Source organism: Colias eurytheme, chromosome 23, assembly GCF_061535395.1.
Source record: "Colias eurytheme isolate Ceu_HAF_F1 chromosome 23, ilColEury1 Martin Lab GWU primary, whole genome shotgun sequence".
NCBI classification, from domain to species: domain Eukaryota; kingdom Metazoa; phylum Arthropoda; class Insecta; order Lepidoptera; family Pieridae; genus Colias; species Colias eurytheme.
In genome coordinates, this window is record NC_143002.1 from 8,414,966 (window position 1) to 8,435,401 (window position 20,436).

The 20,436-nt window shown below is 32.0% G+C and overlaps 1 protein-coding gene across 1 annotated transcript in view; it reads right to left on the reverse strand.

Annotated features, from left to right (window-relative positions):
- cpx (synaptic transmission protein complexin) overlaps positions 1–20,436 on the reverse strand; it is a 182,867-nt gene that overhangs the window by 142,712 nt on the left and 19,719 nt on the right. The window lies entirely within an intron of this gene.

Below are 20,436 nucleotides of genomic sequence, written 5' to 3' on the forward strand. Positions count from 1 at the left end.
GGAGTTCCAATTTTCAGACGAAGGCAGTGTAATGGCAGTCCTGGTACTTGTAAAGAGTTTAGAAATTCAGTGGGGAAGTTTTTCGCTGTTCAAATTAAACTAACTCTGGTGAGCGACACCGGGCTCTTATATATTCAGAGACACTTCATCGAGCTAGGCTCTAGAATATTCGAGAAAATTTGAAAATATTTTCTCTCTCACACCTTCTAGAGTATTCTGGTCATTATCGTCCGCCATAATAAAAGGTTCTATAGCGGTAGCATTTGTAGTAAAAGCGCGAAATTTAAAAACCTAAATTTTTTAATGTTTTGAGAACTAATTTCGATAACTAATTTTATGTCGCTTTAACTCCAAAATATAAGTTAGCTAATGACGTATAAATACACAAAATTTAATAACTTTATTATAGCAACAAATTAAATTTAAGACTTTATTGAAATTGGAATTTTAAATTTCGTGTCACTACTACACATGCTTCAATTGCTCGCAACGCTTTTGGAAATTCAACCCAAACAATCGTTGTCCTGAATGAAGTTTAAATATTCGATAACAGATGGCGCCACTATGTAGGGTTGGAAAGTACCTTATATCTTTAGAAACACACCCTTTAGATTAAAACGGGAACTTTCTAGCTTCTGTAGCGGTAGCGTATGTAGTATAGGCACGAAATTTAAAAACCTAAATTTTTAAATATTTAGAGAACTAATTTTGATAACTAAAATTATGTCGCTTTAACTCCAAAATATACGTTAAATAATGACGTCTAAATACACAAAATTTAAATTTAAGATTTTATTGAAATTGGAATTTTAAATTTCGCGCCACTACTACACATGCTGCAATGGCTCACAACTATGGAGACACACAAGTTCCAAGTTGAATGGTCGGAAAGTCCCTTATATCTTTAAAAACATGCCCTTTAGATTAAAACGGGAACTTTCTTGTTCGAGGGGGGATAAAGGGCTATCACACCACATAAGTCCCTTTATCGTGTCGGGACTCCTTTTTAAGTTTTATCGGCACGCACATTTTATCGACTTAGTTTTATTATATATATAGATATTTATGTATATAAAATTCTGAAAACAGAATGATATATTTTTATGCCAACTTTTGCATACATTAATCTAACAATATGTCTCAAATAGGTCACTAACTTTTATACCTCTAATTGACAAGGGTGTCTTGGCAGGAGGTCAGCTAGTAACATCCAAAAATACGAAACGAAATAAGGCACTCATTCCTGATAATGTTTTCATATCTCTTAATTACCTGAACAAACTTGTTCAGCCAAAACCGAAGGCGATGTAATTAATAACTAATTAGTACAGCAGAATGTTTATTTTCCCGAAGTTGTTAATTTCCGCTCTTCGATCTGTATAATATTTATCAGATACTGAATTATTGTTGATAAATATTATCATAGCATCGACAATCTGGCTATTGTTATTTAATTATTGATAGCGTTATTTTTATGGATGATCTTTATACTTTAACGCAAAATAGTAAATAGATTACGCGACATTAAAATGCCTGAAATATTGAATTTTAAAAACAGTCTTGATAACTTTCTGTTACGTATGGTTAAATATTACCCCGGATTTACTTATTTTAGCTAAATTAAAATAGTATACGTATTCTCTAAATCTAAACAACATGTTTTGTAATAATCTTCACACGTCAAATGGCAATTTGCTACACATTATATGATATACAATTGTGTAGCAAATACACAAATGCTGTGTTTATCTTGATTGTGTTAACTTTATGCATATAACTAGTTCAGTCAGATAACAATAACATAATACGAGTATATTATACTGCGTATCTGTTGGTTACAGAATTATAATTGAAATCTCTCGTCCCCATTGGACAATTTAATTGCTGACGGAGCTAAAAGCATTCAAAACGATGATAAAAATATTATATTCCCTTAGAGATAAACGCTCAAATTCTCACTTTCACCGTATCATGCAAACCTACGGAATTTTATCCGGATATTAAATTTTTAATACTTTCGTGCAATCCCTTTCAATGTTTTATTCGTTACGGTAATCCGGATTCGGAGCCTACAGGAAAATGTATGTGGATATAAAATTAGAATTTTAAAACGTTAAGTCATCGTCGTCTGAGCCATGGTCCAATGCGGACATTTCGAAAGCGTCCAATCACCAGCGGCTTGCATAGACGCTTACTGCCTTTTTAATTAGGTCGTGTATCACTTGGAGACCGTCCTTCGCTGTGTCGTTCAGTTTCTTGTTAATTCGAGATTTTTTTATCCCAATGGCCTAGCTTTTTTATAAAAAACTTATTTAATCGGTTGCTAGATTATATATTATAAATAAACAAAATTTCAAAATCTCTATGTATTTAAAACATGCGTGGCATTCAAGTAGTCAAAAATACGATGTATGGTATGTCAATTTTTTTCTGTAGAGCATTCAAATAAAATACCTACTGTGTTTTTGTAATTATTTTGAAAACTAAATTAACAGAAACAATTATCAAAAACGAACTATATTTTTCGTAAATATATCGAACTTTAAACTGTGTAAGCTTTATTATATAATTCAATTATTTTCTTTCTTTCCATTCTTTCAAGCAAGCGGCCAATCAACGCACCCAATAATTTGAATACCAATAAATGTACTACTGCATGTCAAGCATACAGTATGTAATTGTCGTCCGTTTAACATCGAACCGAGCACATTATGTAGGAGATAACACGTCATCTATTCACTGTGTCGTGAATTATTGATGGATTTGCTTGAGTTCAAAGGATAGGTAAATGTGTATGCATCTATGTTAAGTGAAAAAACATTTACAGATTTTGTAAATGAATCACAAATGAATCTATTAGAAGAGAGTTACGTTTTAGTTGTGTTTATTTTTTTTATCCCTCGGGAAGAGGTGTGATCGATCGACTAGTTCAATAATTAAGTTTAGATATCTTCTCATTTCCTCTAATATAATAAAAAAGACAAAATCCCTCAAGATAAACTTGCAAATGTAAACCGTGCATTTTAAAAACTTTCTCACTTTAATTACACGGCATTATAACGAAAAATTCCAACTTTCTCATAACACAAGAAACAAATATAAAACTGAAATATTTAAGAAGTAATTGGAATTTTTTAAATAAAACTATAAGAATATTGTTCTCGGGACTTTAAATGGGAAGCTTAAGTGAACTTATACGAGCTTCTCGTGCACTTGTTTTTAAGCTATACAATAATGACTTTTTATTCCATGCTTATTATTTCCTGGAAAATGTTGCATTTATAGATATTTTACGTATAGAGTAAGTAGTACGTTTTAATTTATTTCGCAATAACATTTAAACTATACTTTAAAGAAGGCATAAAGTTTCAAAATATATATATTAATTAATAGGGATCTCATAACAAACAATATCCATGTCCAAACTAATCAAAATAACCATGTACTTATATTAAGGGAGTCAGAAGTCGAATCCACTCGAAACTCTACGCATAAAGATGACTTTTACATTGTTAAAAATTCACATACAACCCAACAAATGCTACATGATATTATGAAATATATAAGTATTACAATTTACAATCGATATGTTTGGCTGTGCGCCAGCTGAAGGTTGTATTGGACGCGCGGTCGAAGAAATATATTATGCATTGATATGAACAAAGTGAATATTTCGTGTCGTTGACTCGAAAATGGAAAATAAAATGAGCATAAATTATACCTCTGTAACTGTATGCATAATGTTTGAATTTTCCCGCACCAAGATCGAAAATTATCGAATGAAATTCTATTCTATGATTTCTTATTCAGTGTGCTTTATACAATGTCTTCAAATTATAAATATTCCTTTAAAGTTCTTGTATTTAAATTAAAAATGTTAAATGTATGTCCATTAGTGCCAGATAACATTGAGTTCTATTTTCAGTACTACATTTTCACTTAAAACGTCACTATTTAAAATATCACCCAGTAGAGATTCCATTAATATCTCGATCTGTCTAGATCACGATTCTAGGTCATTGCATAACACCTAAAGCAGAAAGATATATCGGTAGCTAATCTTGTTTTATCTTTGATTTTGTCCCAATTGAAATAGAATTACAGCGAAAACCTATTTTAGTTGCAATCAATGTTGAACGTCGGGAATAATACAGCTGTTTGCGAAAAATGTGATTTTAAATCTTTGTAGAGAATGTACTTTATTGCAATTATAACTTTTACGATCGATTACGATAAGATAAATGCTCGTATTTGTAATTATGACGCTACATGATCATTGAGCTATGAAGCATTAAAAATTTATATGCTGAATGTCACAGGAGCAGAACTAAATAGGCTAAGTAAATAGGTACATGGAAACACTATACTAAAAGTATCTTGCAATTTCCTATGCACCAAAACCACTGGGAGCGAGCAATCTGTTTATTATACATTTTTATTTTCAACAATTATGCAAAGTATAGACTGTAGTATAGATACTTATGTGACAATCGATGAAGGTCCAAATCATAAATCATAAATGATCATGCCAAACTTCTAAACGCTCGAAATCTAATATAATATTATATTTATTTCCCTTTCGGAAATTCATATTTGAGATTTTGCTACGTGATAGCTTCCGCAAAGTTAGAATGCTGCTAAACGCAAAAGACTCAGGCAAAAGGTGGACATCGATGGAATCATCAACGATCTTAAGGAATCTAACTGGTGTGAAATCTTAAAATCTGACTGTGTCACAGAAGCTACCAATATTTTTATGACTACTATTACAAACTCTGTTAAAAGTCACATACAAACTACTCACATCAGCAGACGCAAAAATAATCTTCAGAATTGGATGACACCTGGACTTATACGATGCAGTCAGACTAAGGATAGGCTCCATTTGCTTTCAAGATTAGACCCCAATAACCAACAGAAAAGATTAGTCTTCACGCGTTATAGAAACTTTTATATTACCTTGTTACGTAAGCTGAAGGATGCTTATGACTCGAAGATACTTCTTGAAGCTGAAAACAAACCTCGAACATTCTGGAAACAAATCAAAAGCGTTACTGGCACCGTTAAGAATAGAAAGGACCCTGTGGGATTGCTAAATCTGGAACGCACTCCATTACAATCGCTTAACACCTGTAACAGATACTTCTCCACTATAGGTCAAAGCCTGGCTAGTGCTACATTGAACAAAACCAATGAAACTGAGATATCTCTAGCTTCAAAAGTTACCTTAAAAAGCTCTCCTGTAAATTCTTTTTTCATTGAACCAACTGATTGCCACGAAATCCGTAGCATCATTCAATCCCTTAGTAATAGTAGCAGTCCAGGTTATGATGGCTTAAATAACAGTCTTATTAAAGCAATTGCACCTTACATCCTCGAGCCTCTTACAGCTATAATTAACTTAAGTATGGCAAAGGGAGTATTCCCAGAACCATGGAAAACCGCTATAATCACACCCATTCATAAAGAAGGTAGTCGTAGTGACCCATGTAATTATAGACCTATATCTCTGCTCTCAACCTTCTCTAAAATACTGGAACGTTGTGTAAGTAAAAGGCTGATCAAATACTTAGAGTCTAACAAGCTCTTGGCTGACACCCAGTTCGGCTTCCGTAAAGCTAAGTCAACGGAAGATGCCGTTAGCCACTTAACAAACTTAGTTTCTTCTCACCTAGATAAAGGAAAGGCTTGCATAGGGGTTTTCCTTGATCTTAAAAAGGCTTTCGATACTGTATCCACACCAATTTTGCTACGTAAGCTCGAATGTATGGGAATTAGAGGCTGTGCATTAGATTGGTTCCAAAGTTACCTAACAAACAGGACCCAACAACTTAAAATAGATTCCTTTCTGAGTAGGTCTGAACACGTGTCTTTCGGGGTCCCGCAAGGTAGTATCCTGGGTCCTACTCTTTTTCTCGCATACATCAATGACTTGCTTTCATTATCCATTGATCAGGGTGATATGATATGTTACGCAGACGACACAGCCTTGGTTTTCCATGGTTCCACGTGGAAGAATTGTATAACGGCCGCTGAGCGTGGCCTGGCAAAAGTAGCAATGTGGCTAAATAATAACCTCCTCACCTTAAATACACAGAAAACTAAATTTTTGAGATTTCATAAAACTGTTAGGTCAGCGCCTAAAGACAACACTCCTCTCTTCATACACACTTGTGCAATTAGTAGCTCTGCTGATGTCACGGGATGTTGTAGTTGTGTCTCTATCGAAGTATCTCATGAAACTAAATACCTGGGTGTCATCATTGATGAACGATTCTCCTTTCGACCTCACATCAACGCAACTGCTAAACGTTCTAGGAAATTAATATATATAATGAAGAACCTGCGAAATAAAGTAAGTCTTAATATTCTTATGAGGATTTATAAAGTATTATGTCAACCTATTATTACTTACTGCATATCGATCTGGGGTTCTGCTCCATCCTCTGCTCTTATAACACTCGAAAGAGCTCAGAGATCTGTTCTTAAAGTCATGTTAAAGAGACCATTTATTTACCCGACGTCGACCCTCTATTCTGAATGTAAAGTTCTTAGTGTTAGACGCCTTTTCATTTTAAATTCAGTCCTCAGGATTAATAAAGCAACTGCATCTACACAAGACTCCCATAGCAGACGAAATTACTTACCACTTCCCAAATTAAAAACCTCTTTTGCAAAACGTGCACCTAATTATATGTGGCCACTCTTACATAATAAAATATTCAGACACTTGAACCTTTCTAAAAATACTTGCATAACTAAAGACATGCTAACAAAATTGCTTCTTTCCTGGGACTATGCTAAGACTGAGCAATTTGTTCGTCTTCAACTTTTTTGAATATTTCTTGTGGCATTTGTTTAAGCCAGTGTGATTGTAATCGATATGAAACAGGCCTAATTATTGACTATTACTATGAAATCATATCAATTTTTTTTTTATATTATGACCTTCCTTTTATTCTTAATATTATTTTTACTTTTATTTAATTATTGTTTGTATGAATTTTTAATCTAATTTAATTTTTAATCTGTATTATGTTTATGTATTAAATTTAAATCTGAATTTTAAATATTTATCCTAACATAATCGCCGCTCTGTTTATGAAATTCTAATGTTAAACATTTCACGGTCCCGCAGGACAGGCATTGCCTAGTGCGGGAACCAATGATTTTATTTCCTGTATTTTAACGTTTTTCTTTAAGAAACTGTATTAAGCACTATGTAATAATGTATGTATTAAGCACTATGTAATAATGTATGTATTATGACTGATGTACGTGTCTTAAAGAATAAATAATTTTTTACTTTTACTTTTACTTTAAGTAAATGGGTCATGTCAAGATTTTATACGGATCGCTGGTGATTTTTAAAGGTTTTTGATATTAAAAAGTATTGGCTCATTTTGTACTCTCCTTTTAAAATTGTGAACGTGACAGAAATTCTGTCACAATTTATGAAATATTTCATGTTTATGACCGTTTAATTATTAATATTTTTCTGTTTGTATGATATTTTGTGAATGGAAATGTAGAAAAATATCTCATAATGTTTTAGTCGATAAATATTGTTTCTTAATACTTAGTTCTAAAATTATTAAATGTCTCTATTCATACTGAAACTACAGCCGCGCACCGTGACCACTAATAACATTTTTTTGGCTTCGAAAAGTTTCCGACGTATCGAAATTCACATTAACCAATTTACCTGTACACTAAGATCAATCATACAGATTTCCACTATTAGCATGGCCCAACCTCCTCCGAGCGGATCACAGTCTCGATATTCGCTCGGCTCTATTGGCTCGACGCCCAGTCCCCTTGGCACGCCGCCAACTGCTGTAAGGCTGTATTTACTACAAACTTTACAGACTTCTACTTCATAAGGAGACATGTGATAAATAAAATCTAGTGGGAAGATGTATTTTCTACCGCAAAAAGGAAATGCTTTTTGTTTTTTTTTTTATGGGCGTGTGGGATGTTCCTGTTTTAAAATAAAAGACATGTTTTAAGTGCAGTGCGTTATTATATGTATGTAAAAACATGGATTTGACAATAAGCTAGGAAATATCTTAAAATAAAGGGTCTACGAAACTCGTCTACGAAAGTCTACGAGATTTTACTACGCGCGTAGCTCTAAAAATTTCTTACGCATTAAGTAAAATAGTATAGAAAACTATCTTATTTCTGTAAATTTGACTACACGATGAATCAAAATATTATAATAATGAGATTTTGGCCGCTTTACTCAGATTACGAATACGCGATAACGTTATTGATAGTATGTACATACTATATAACTTACTATGCATACAACGCTGTAACAAGATCAGAAGAAAGCTTTTTAGAAAACAAACAACAGGAAAACAAATAAAAGGATATCATTGTTTAACCAATCCATTGTTACTTCTAAATAAAATTGTAGGTATAGCAAACTTAATATAAATCACTAGATCGCTACACCTTAGTCCTTATAAGGCTGACCAATATATTGTAATCTGATTTTTCAAATTAGTTTTCAGGATACAACAACAAGGTACATTTAGAATGAAGAATTAAATAACATAAATTAACATTGTAAATAGCAGTTTGCTATTTTATACGTTTTAATGTCATCATTAACGATCCTAATACCAATCCAGCTTATTCACGTATTTGAAATTGCATCGAAACGTTGCCCATGTAGACATTCACAAACATTGTAAAATAAAAGCATTGGAATGAAGTGCAAACTCGGTTGTCTCAATAAAATAAATCGGAAAATAGTCGTGCATTCGGTAACACGAAACCAATGTAGTTTACATTTATCTGTATCCGAAGACAGAATAATAAGCAACGTTCTGCTGTCTAGATGCGATAATAATCATGGGATTTATATATTTATTTAATTATTCAATTACATGCAATTTTAAGTAGTTATATTTACTACACAATATGTAGTATATTCGTAAATGATAATTGTCATTTAAAAGAATAAACCTGATGTATGGTTGCATTGTAACTAAACTGTCTTGGTCAATGATATTCTTCCAATATTAATGTGAGGAACGTGAGTATTAGAAGAATATTTTGAACCAAGCCAGGAAAAAATTTATTAATCATAATTGATAGTTTAACATGCCAGAACAAAAATGTAACAATCGTGTCGAATTTAAAGTGCATCTTTCTCAAATATAATTATAAATTCTTATGCAACTTGCCCTAATAAGTGCTTATAAACTTATCTACCAGTAAGAAGACTTACTACAACAATATTACTAGAAGTTTACAACTTCATTGTATATTACTGGAAGTTTATGGTTCTGCTTTCGTAGTTTTATCAAATCACAAATTCATAGATAGAGATTCATAATTTATAATATAGCATTGGCATTTGGCGTTGCAAATATAAGAAAAAATATTAATATGTCGCCTGGTTGAGTCTGTTATTAAAGTGAAACTTTTATTACATCGTCTCAAACTTTTTGGTCTGTGTAGCGCATGTCGCGTGTATGCGCTACACAAAGCAGTGTTCGTAACCGTTCGAACAGTTTCACTTTTACCGTGGTTTCATAAAACCACACAACTTTTTTTTTGATTGAATGACGAGCAGATTCTTTGAATAAGGACATTCAGTAAAATGGCTAGGTCGAACATTGATTTAAAAACAATTTTACAAAATGTGCAACCTTCCAAACTTCCTATTGTCAAAAAAACTGAAAAAACAAACCACACACACATCAAATTCAATTTTAATAGCATAAAAACACTTTCACGTTTATCAGATCCCTTTATTCTAAGCCTTTATTATTGAATTTGCAAAACCTTTATCGTAACGAAAAAACCTTTGACAATATCACGTTTTTAAACATACGTGGCATTGAAAAGAGGTTTCATGGAATAAAGCCGTGGATATATCGTAAAGCACATCATTAGTGTTCACACGCTTCTATGTACTTGTATATGTGCCTATGTATATTGTGTACACAGTCTTTTGAAGTTAACCGACTCTGGGTGTCTTAGGCTTGCAACGCACGTATTCATATTGAAAACATTATTATGTTACTGTTTTTTCGTGATAATATTATACTAGCTTTTAGCGGTCTTGCACGAGCACCCTTAAGTCCTTCTCCACAGTATTGAATTATTAATTCATAAATAATACCTAATAGACCGGGAGATACTGACACAAAATTTCGAGTCATTTGTAACAGGATGGCGGTTCTACAGGGTTCTTAGTACGCAATGACAAAAAGAAAAATGATGGTGTGAACGCTGGTACCGGCGGCTTAGTCGCGTGGGCGTTAGTCGAACTCGTCGGAAAATAGCGAAAGTCAAACGATTTGTAACAGTATGGCACTTATTTTTCCTGGAAGTTTGAGGATCAAAGAATATAAATACAAAATTTCAAAGATCTAGGTGTTGGAAATCTTCACTTATATAAATTAATACTAAATTAATTTTTCAAGTATGACAGCACTTTTTCCCCCTACTAGAAGTATGGCAAATATAATAATGGTCACATTTTATCAAATACTCTCCAAAAATCCAAATGCAATACTGGTACAAAAAGTTTGGCGAAATAAATTTTTTTTGCAGATTTTCGGCGGTATGGCGACCATTTGGAATCGTCCGAAAAGTATGGCATGGCGATTTTCGTAAATGGCTGCACGACGATGGTTACCTGTGCAAAAGTTAACCTGGTAAAATGGTTGAATAATTGTTTTATTTAAATCAACATATTCGCGTCGGTATGGCGGGCTGTAAGTCACACCGGAAAAGTATGGCATGACACTACCGCCTACTTCTTTTTTATGGGCTATCGGTAAATACTAAAATTTTTGTGTTACAAATCGTTTGACTTTCGCTATTTTTCCGACGAGTTCGGCTAACGCCCACGCGACTAAACCACCGATACCAGCGATCACACCATCATTTTTCTTTTTATCATTGCGTACTAAGACCCCTGTAGAACCGCCATCCTGTTACAAATGACTCGAAATTTTGTGTCAGTATCTCCCGGTCTATAATCTATTTAAAAATAATATAATATATTATCTGTGACCGCGTAATTTTCGTAATACAGCCTTAAAATTTTTGATAGAACATTTTCTTAACGATTAATGTGGTTAGGAGTAGGAACTCCAATTTTTTTTAACCGAGTGGTTAAATTGTTTGTCTTTACAGCGTCATCTCTATTAAAATTCTGTTACAGAAAAATATCCAATGTAGCAACAAACGCCAGTAAGTACATGATAGTAAACATAATAATTATTAACAACAACAGAAATCGCATTTCATGTATTGTTTCATTTCCGAAGTCTCATAGAAACAGATGCGACAAATGTCTCAGAACAGCTTTATTACTTCTCTAACAATAACAATTTTCATGTCAGCAGTGTAGTTAGAAATAAGCAAGGGACAATATTCCTTTAGTTATGTTATACTAAGGAAATAACAAGAACTACGTATGTTATAGTAGCACTGATATCGTTTCTTATATCGCCTTATTCTCTTTAAAAGGGTAATTTTTTGAAAAGTGAAACTACTACATTTGTAACCTTGTATTTGACATAATAGTTAAATATTATCAAAATTAATTCAGCGCTTTAGCCGTGAAAGCAACACACAATTATTCCGCATAGAACAGCATTTCACCCTTTATTTTACACATGAAAATATTTTATGAACAATAAAAATAAAACTATAATATCCGCTTGTTTACATACCTTTTACCTCCAACAAAAACATGAAACTCTCCAATTAATAGCTCAAATAATTGCACCACGCACCACGTAATGCATAACGCATTAAACCTTACGTGGTTACAATTCAGCAAATAATACATTACGCGGTTTCGCCCGAGCCTGCCTGCCCTACTTCCTCGAGTCAATAATAACGGATCGATGGATGGCGCGATGCCAAAGTGTCGAAGTGCTGTCGCTAACTTGTGGTATTGATTTATTTAAAAGACCATCGATGCAAATGTGATAAGATGGAGATTAGAGTAATGATGCAGGCTTGGGTTTATTCAAAGTTGATGTTCTATTTATATTGCAAATATGAAAATTGGTATATTGTGTCTGTGTATTGTGTGTATTTCTATTTCGAATATAATTTGAAACTAACTGTGTATGTAATTCTTCTTTACAGTTATAGATTCATTAGAATTATAGATTCCTATAGAGGAATAAAATAAAACGAACTACATGACATAGTTTTAAAGAAGCCTATATATGACCAGCAGTATTACAACAAAATATTGTTTGAATGTCCAACAAAAAAAAATCAAATGAAAATCCAACACGTGTAGAAAAACTTTTACAAAATTTGTAAAAGGAGTTGAAGTTTAGATAATAAATAAAACATGTAGTTATTTTATAGAGCAGCTTTTAATGGTACATTTAGTGGTCATCTTTTCCATAGAGGTTTTCTAATAACACAATTTTTAAGAATGACTATAAACAACAATATTTTTTTCTTCCTAAATGCAATAATTCGTACAAATCCAAGCCATTAACACGCAAATTATGGCTGGATTATATCACGAGTAGCCGCTACCAGCCTCATGTAAATTGCTGAATTTAACTGCAATTATGGTAATGAGACTTCCGTGGACATGTCTGGACAATTTGTGTCCATTTTACACTAAAACGGATACAATTTTGGTGTATTCGCGGGTTTATACGGTTTATACTCGTTTTTTTGGCGTCAAACAACGACGATTTGTTAAACAGCTAAATGCTAGAAGAGTTTTAAGGAAATGTTTTTTTTTTATTAGTACAGATTTCCTTATTTGTTTAGAAAACTACTAGAAGTGCCTTTATGTCTATAAAAGGTCAGCAGTGATGTGTATTTACGGGCGGTGGTGACTGTTTAATACATGTGATGCTTTTGCTTGCACATAATGAATGTATTATTTATGGAATGATGTACTTTTTTAGGACATAACACGCAAAAAACAAATAACAGAAAATCCAAGACAAGTGATATCACAACTGCATAGAAAAATTCACAAAGCTAGGTCTATGAAAGTATCTGTGAAAGTATTGTCAGCTTATATATTCTGTTATTTGTATATCACATAAAAATCGATAAAATATGAATCAATGTAGGTATGTTTACAAAAGAATCTATAATTCAATAAACCACTAAATATCTCTCCACAAATCAAATAAATTTCCAACATACATACATAAATACGAATATTGTTTTGAACATTCAATAATAACCGAACTCGTCGATAATTCCAATTCATAATTAATTTAGACAATCCCTTGTTTACAATCGAGATATCGAGTTGAGTGCTTCATCAATACTCGATTCCGATTATAATATTTTACTCGGTAATTTTGAAAAGGGATTCGAATAATCAACATCAATATATACAAAAATGAATATCCGATATGTAGTAACTAGTAAAATAGACAATAGTACTATGTTCGTTGGCTCTATTCTGCATGTATGATTCCTATTTTGTTGAAAAAAAAAATACATATATTTTATAATATAAATCGTAAGTACTTCTACAGTTTATATAATATACATAATATCTATTTATTTTTATTCAATCGAAATTCGAAACCCTATATAAATTGCAACATAAGTGCATACAAAGCCTTTTGTGCTTCCTGTCAATTTGTTCGACAAACGCATCTCGTTATAAACAACACTGCAATTGTTTCTATGTCAATGATTCTACATTCTTTGTACGATGCTTTTCACAGAATATACTTATGTAAACATAACTACATACAAATCAAACATACTATATAGACCGGACTCTCAGTGGAGTTTCGTTTGCAAAAATCGCGGACCTAAATCTGACTTCTGATATATATTGTATAGATCCCAGACATCCTATAGACAGATGTTGCCAACCAGTTTTGTGGTCCCCCTGCCCGCACCCCGGTAATTTAATATGGCATACAAAGAAAAAAATAAAAATTTCCAAAACATGCCGTGTGGGGTATCAAATGAAAGAGCTTATTGAGTAGATCACGAATATATAGCATACTATATACATTTCTTACACTTTCTCTAAGATTTTTTAGAAAATTTACGAAAATGGTCCATTTTTGAGTTAACTTTAAACCACTATAGATTGAAAACTCATGAATATATTTTATAAATTATTATTTTAAATAATTAACAATAGTCCATTGTTTACGATTCAATATTTCGTACAGTGAAGTAGTTGCATGGGGGAGTGGGGGGAGCATTCAAAGATGGCGAGTATATTTTCAAGTTCATATAGTATATAGTTATTTTCATCAAATCCACCACATAGCTCACTTATATTATATTACGAACTATTGAATCATAAACAATGGACTATTGTTAATTATTTAAAATAATAATTTAAAAAATATATTCATGAGTTTTCAATCTATAGTGGTTTAAAGTTAACTCAAAAATGGACCATTTTTGTAAATTTTCTAAAAAATCTTAGAGAAAGTGTAAGAAATGTATATAGTATGCTATATATTCGTAATCTACTCAATAAGCTCTTTCATTTGATACCCCACACGGCATGTTTTGGAAATTTTTATTTTTTTCTTTGTATGCCATATTTAATTACCGGGGTGCGGGCAGGGGGACGACAAAACTGGTTGGCAACATCTGTCTATAGGATGTCTGGGACCTATACAATATATATCAGAAGTCATATTTAGGTCCGCTATTTTTGCAAACGAACATCTCCTTGGAGCCTGCTCTAATATTGTGTTGAAGAGGAAATTTTTAACATAAATTGATGTAAAGCATTTTGACTCGACCTGAAAAAGTAAAATCATAGTTCTTATCTTTAATACAAAATATGCATAATCTGTTCAACTTTTGAGCTACATTTAAATTGTCATTGTAAGAACGCAAATGTTTAAAGGGAATCAGCTACCATTGTTTCATTTTGTGTATTATTATCATACCGCAAATAAAACAATTCCTTTCGTTTATTCAGTTTATTTATAATTTCTTTAACATTATTAAAAGCTTAGTAATTATATTATATCTAAAATTTTAAGGAACCGTTATTATATATACCAAGCATCCTTCGTTCCTTCAAAACGTTTTAAGATTCAGCCTTCCTAATTCTATTTCATATACAAAACCCCTTTCTAAAAGAATTCACATATTACCTGGCGGAAATTTCGGCCGCATCGCTAGCAAAGGTTCACAAAGAGAATAAACCTTTGTGTGAATACATTTACATACAGACAGAATGTCATACAATTAGGAGCACACGGCACGCCTGGGAGGTCCTTTTCGCTGTAATTGTTCTATTTTTGAATGTGCATTATTTTGGATTGTGAAATCCAAACGTACGTATATAAACTTTGTTCATTTACATATTTTAAATACAAAAATATGGATTACCTAACTAACTCAACGGTAAGTACATTATAATATGTCTGTTGATTAGAATAGCGAACTATACGATTGTTAAATATATGTATTGGGTAGAAAAACTGTTCATATTACAAGAGCGTTATTTTTAAAAGTTAAAGTTTAGACATCTCTCGTATTGAAACATGTAGATATAAAATGTTAAACTCTATTTCCACAATGCGTTGTAACATGACGACTACGGCTATATTGTTGAAATTGTCTTCCTGTGAATCTTATTACGACTCATAAGCATTTTCTTTTTCGTTATACCGCTGTAGGCTATGTTAATCGGTTAACTATATTGTTAACTGTATTTGTACATTTAAGACTTTCATTATATATTCACATGAAATTATTGCTATTTTGGCATATTCAACATGTTAATTCAGCAAGTCTTCAGGGATCTCTAATTGGGTATTAGAGCTGACAGCGGTCGGCGGAATCTTTGATTAACCTATAATTGCTTGAAGGACAACCTTGTGCACATATTGGATTATTGGAATATTTGAATTTAGGCAGTAGCTTAAATTACATAGTAATGTACGGTGGTATATTAAATAGATTGTAAAGCTGTTAATCAAAAGATTACTTCGATACGAACGTAGGTAGATATTACGGTACCTGTGTAGTTGAATAATATTCGAGTTTTTCAATTGAAAATATGTACAAATCTTTGAACTATAGAAATCTGTTAATGCTGTGTTAGTCACCTTTGGTAATTATTAGATATAGTGAATAGTGCTATGATAGAAACCTAGTTGAGGTCCTTGTTTTTCATTATGTTTTATATTTTATTATTCTACCGTCTAAGTAGGTATTTTTTAACAAACATAACAACAAAAAACTAAAATTATCTTTTGAATTTATAGACAGGCATAATTTGCAAGTTTTACTTGTCCATATTACGTAATATTATTAATTTTTAATCTAAAAATCCTCATTGAATAAAACTCTATAATAATTTTCAATAATGGAGTGGCTTTTAGCGGGTTTATTTACTTACGATTGATAAGATTTAAGCCGCCTAATTGATTAGAAAATATAATCGAAGGAGTGTCTGTTAAGTTGAACCGTTTCGGAACCACTTACTATATTAAATTTGGGTTTGTGTGCCTCAAATTAGTTTCATTCAATTTAAATTATTTGTATTGTGGTTATTGAATTAAAATATTTTCGAATGATATTTTTGTTCTAGAACCGGTTTTTTGCGATAAATGGAGTCCTGGCTCAGGAATGATTTTTTTATTTTTTATTTTAGAGTTCGACTAGAGAGACACTACGTACCTACAAATATGTTATAAGAACTTTTTTTGAAATTTTTATAAGCAAACATAAGCTTTTATAATAATTATCTGTAAACGATGATAAAAAATTTAATACTAAATTTATTTGTTAAAAATACGAATTTCAGGACATAGTTGATATTCGGGCAGATGACTCTTTACAGGTAAGTTTATTAAGAAATCTTCCAACACCTCTCCATAAAATATCTCTTAACTGTCTATTCACTATCTAATATTTCTAATAATAATTGAACCATAAGGTATTATTTCTATTCAAGGAAGAAGTCATCACCATACAAATAAACTAGCTGCGCTCCGCGGTTTCACCCGCGTGGCTCCGCTCCTGTTGGTCTTAGCGTGATGATATAATATAGCCTATAGCCTTCCTCGATGAATGGGCTATTCAACACCGAAATAATTTTTCAAATCGGACCAGTAGTTCCTGAGATTAGCGCGTTTAAACAAACAAACTCTTCAGCTTTATAATATTAGTATAGATTAATCTAAAATATCCCAACAGTTTTTACAAACAACAAATGGACGCAGCCATGCGAGCACAAAGCAATCACTGATATCGACCAATGAGTGACAAGCAATTAGTCTGAGCACATTACGTCATCAATACCAATGATTTATTTCAATTCCACATACGGGATTTCACAATTTTCCTTACATTTGAACTTTAAAAAGTGTATAAATGTGTAATGGGAAATTACAGATGGGAAATAAATCGATATGTTTATCAAAACTAATTAAAATGAATGTAAACAAAAAACCTAGTACCCAGCAATATGATACAGCCTTATTCGTACTAATATCAAGTTTAATAATCTAAATTATAAATGCGAAAGCCCTACTTAGATAAGCTCTACATAAGTAAGTGTAGGTATATACAGATGTATACAAGTGAACACGCAAGCAAAGAAGAAAAATCGAAATTTGATTCGTAGCAAAATTAATAACATTTATTTTTCCTTTTACTTTATCTTTTACAGCCTGGTAGAGATCGCTGTTAAGCGATTAGATCGCCATATTAATACAGTAGGTATCCCAGTCTTATATCTTATCACAGTGTTATCAAAACATCAACCAAAAATATATCTCCAGTTATTCCACAGACTCAGAAGCGACTCAATATAAGAGATGAGCCACAAGAAAAATGATCTCTGAAATTGGCTCAGTGTACCCGAGACGACTGGACGTATCAAATGGTTTTTTATCAAAGTCCGGAGCGTTTAATTGCCGGCACGCCCACACGTCAGAGCGACAGAAATGGGTCAAGTTTTTACTTTGAAAATGGTTAGGAATTTAGATATACCCTTTTTCTTATTTATGTGTATACAGAAGATTAGAATTAGGTTATCTTTTTAAGTAATGTAACGCCTTCGAGTTTTGGCAGGCTTTCTTTTTAAAACTGAAAATGTAGACTATACGATGGAACGAAATAGACGTTAAATATTTCTACACGATTTTTATTTTATTTATAAAAAGCACAAAAAATAAAAAAAATCACAAATATACAACTATAATCTACACAAACCACTGATATAAAACATTCAGACTACTTTAAACTCAAACTCAAACTCAAACATTTATTTATTCAATTAGACTTCTTCTAGAAGCACTTTTGAAACGTCATTAAGTACATATTTTTAACATTTACCACCGATTCGGAAAGCAGTATCTACGGAGAAGAATCGGCAAGAAACTCCATAGTTGCTCTTTTTAACCATGTCAGATTTACAATTTTACAAATTACCTAAGTAATATCATAATATATTATCATAATATGCCAAAGAACTGTCCTGTGGTTTTCACGCGACAACCCTCCATGGGTTTTTATCTTCCATATATTCCTTAATACTGTAATAGGCTCTCTTGACAAGTACATTTTTATATAAGATTTAAATTTAGAACTACTAAACTTTAAGATCGTAATAATTGTGCTCAACATTTCAGTTTTTCTAATATCACATTAAAGCTATTTTTTATTCACCTATGTGATATATTCTCTAATTAAATTTTTATTACTTCCATACTTAGGTTTTCCATACTTATAAAACACATTTACACGAACACAACAACGCGACGTGTTATGACCAATACACCGGAGCACACAAGCACAGATAATATAATACCATAGAGTACACACAAGCAAGGCTAGAGAGAAATTCAGGTCTCTCTGTAAACACATGCTTCTGTTAAATTACTGGTTCAAGCCATTTGTGTAAACGGTTTGTGTGTCTTAGCTCAAACTTGGGGCTATTCCAGAGCAATATTACTGGTCAGGAATGGTTACGAATTACCCCTGTATTCTGCTATGCGTTCAGCACATCTGTTACTTTGTAAACGAAAATTATAATGCCATAAATTTAGTTGAGGCTTTGAGGGATATAGATATAGTTATTAATTCAGTTCATTCAATATTTTTCAAGATAATGGTGAGATTTTTGAAAACTTAATATATTTTTTCACAATTTTGCTATTAGTAACAATTTACTCAATTGAGTATTTCCTTTATTCTCGTGTCAGTTTACAATGGAATACATTTTTATATGAACATTTTTTTTTAATAAAGTTCATATATTATGACCGCCAATATAATGCATCTAAATTCTAATTCCCCCATAGAATTTTGCAGCTAGATGCGCGAATTATTAATAGTACACATTTCCTGACTTACGCTAAAGTCCGTGTGCTCTGTTGAGAGCTTATTGCCGTAATCCCGGAATTATTCCAAACTCGGAATTGGGAAATTCCACGAGAAACGCTAAATATTCACTACTAACTTAATACCCTCTAAATATAGACTAGAGTAGATAATTTTTGAAACAAAAAAAAATCGCAGTCGGATGAAACCCATTAGAAAAGGAAGGGAATATGATAAAAATGTAAGGAAAAATAAATTACGGTCAATCCGAGTTTGGGAAGCGGGAGGGGGGAGCTTTTAAGAGAAAAAAATGGTTTCTCTCGATTTCCGACAAAACTACAAGTCCTATAGAAAAAAGTTCAATGGCAAAGTTGTAGGTAATTAAAAGTTCTTCAACTTTTGTATTTACAATTTTTTCACATAACCCCAAAATTTAGGCGAAAAATTCAAAAAACCAAGTTTTTGGTCTTTTATTTTTATCTACTTCAAAATTTATTTTTTTTCTACGAAATTTGGTGGAAACTTACTTTATTATGTCCCAAATACACTGTAATTTATTTGATTGAAAATATTTATTTTTTCGCCTTATTTTGAATTAATACCAAAAAAACAACCTAATTTTCAATCGAAAAGTCACCCGTCAAAATATCAGTTTTTTTCAAAAACTTGGGGTGCCTTTTATTTATTGAAATCTCTACTTTCATATGGTGTAAAAAAAATAAACACCACCATAGTAAATGTTCTCAGGAAATGCATACAAACAGTGTGAAAATTAGCTTTTACTAAATCAGGCACACTTCTCGAACTACCTGAAATGTTTTTATCGACATCATTTTGCTTTTGAATATACTGTAAAATATTAAACTTAGAACAGATAATTATTTTTCTTTTGAAATATTACCGAAAAGCCGATACAAGAGAAGATATAGAGTTCAAGAAGTGTGCCTGATTTAGTAAAAGCTAATTTTCACACTGTTTGTATGCATTTCCTGAGAACATTTACTATGGTGGTGTTTATTTTTTTTACACCATATGAAAGTAGAGATTTCAATTAATAAAAGGCACCCCAAGTTTTTGAAAAAAACTGATATTTTGACGGGTGACTTTTCGATTGAAAATTAGGTTGTTTTTTTGGTATTA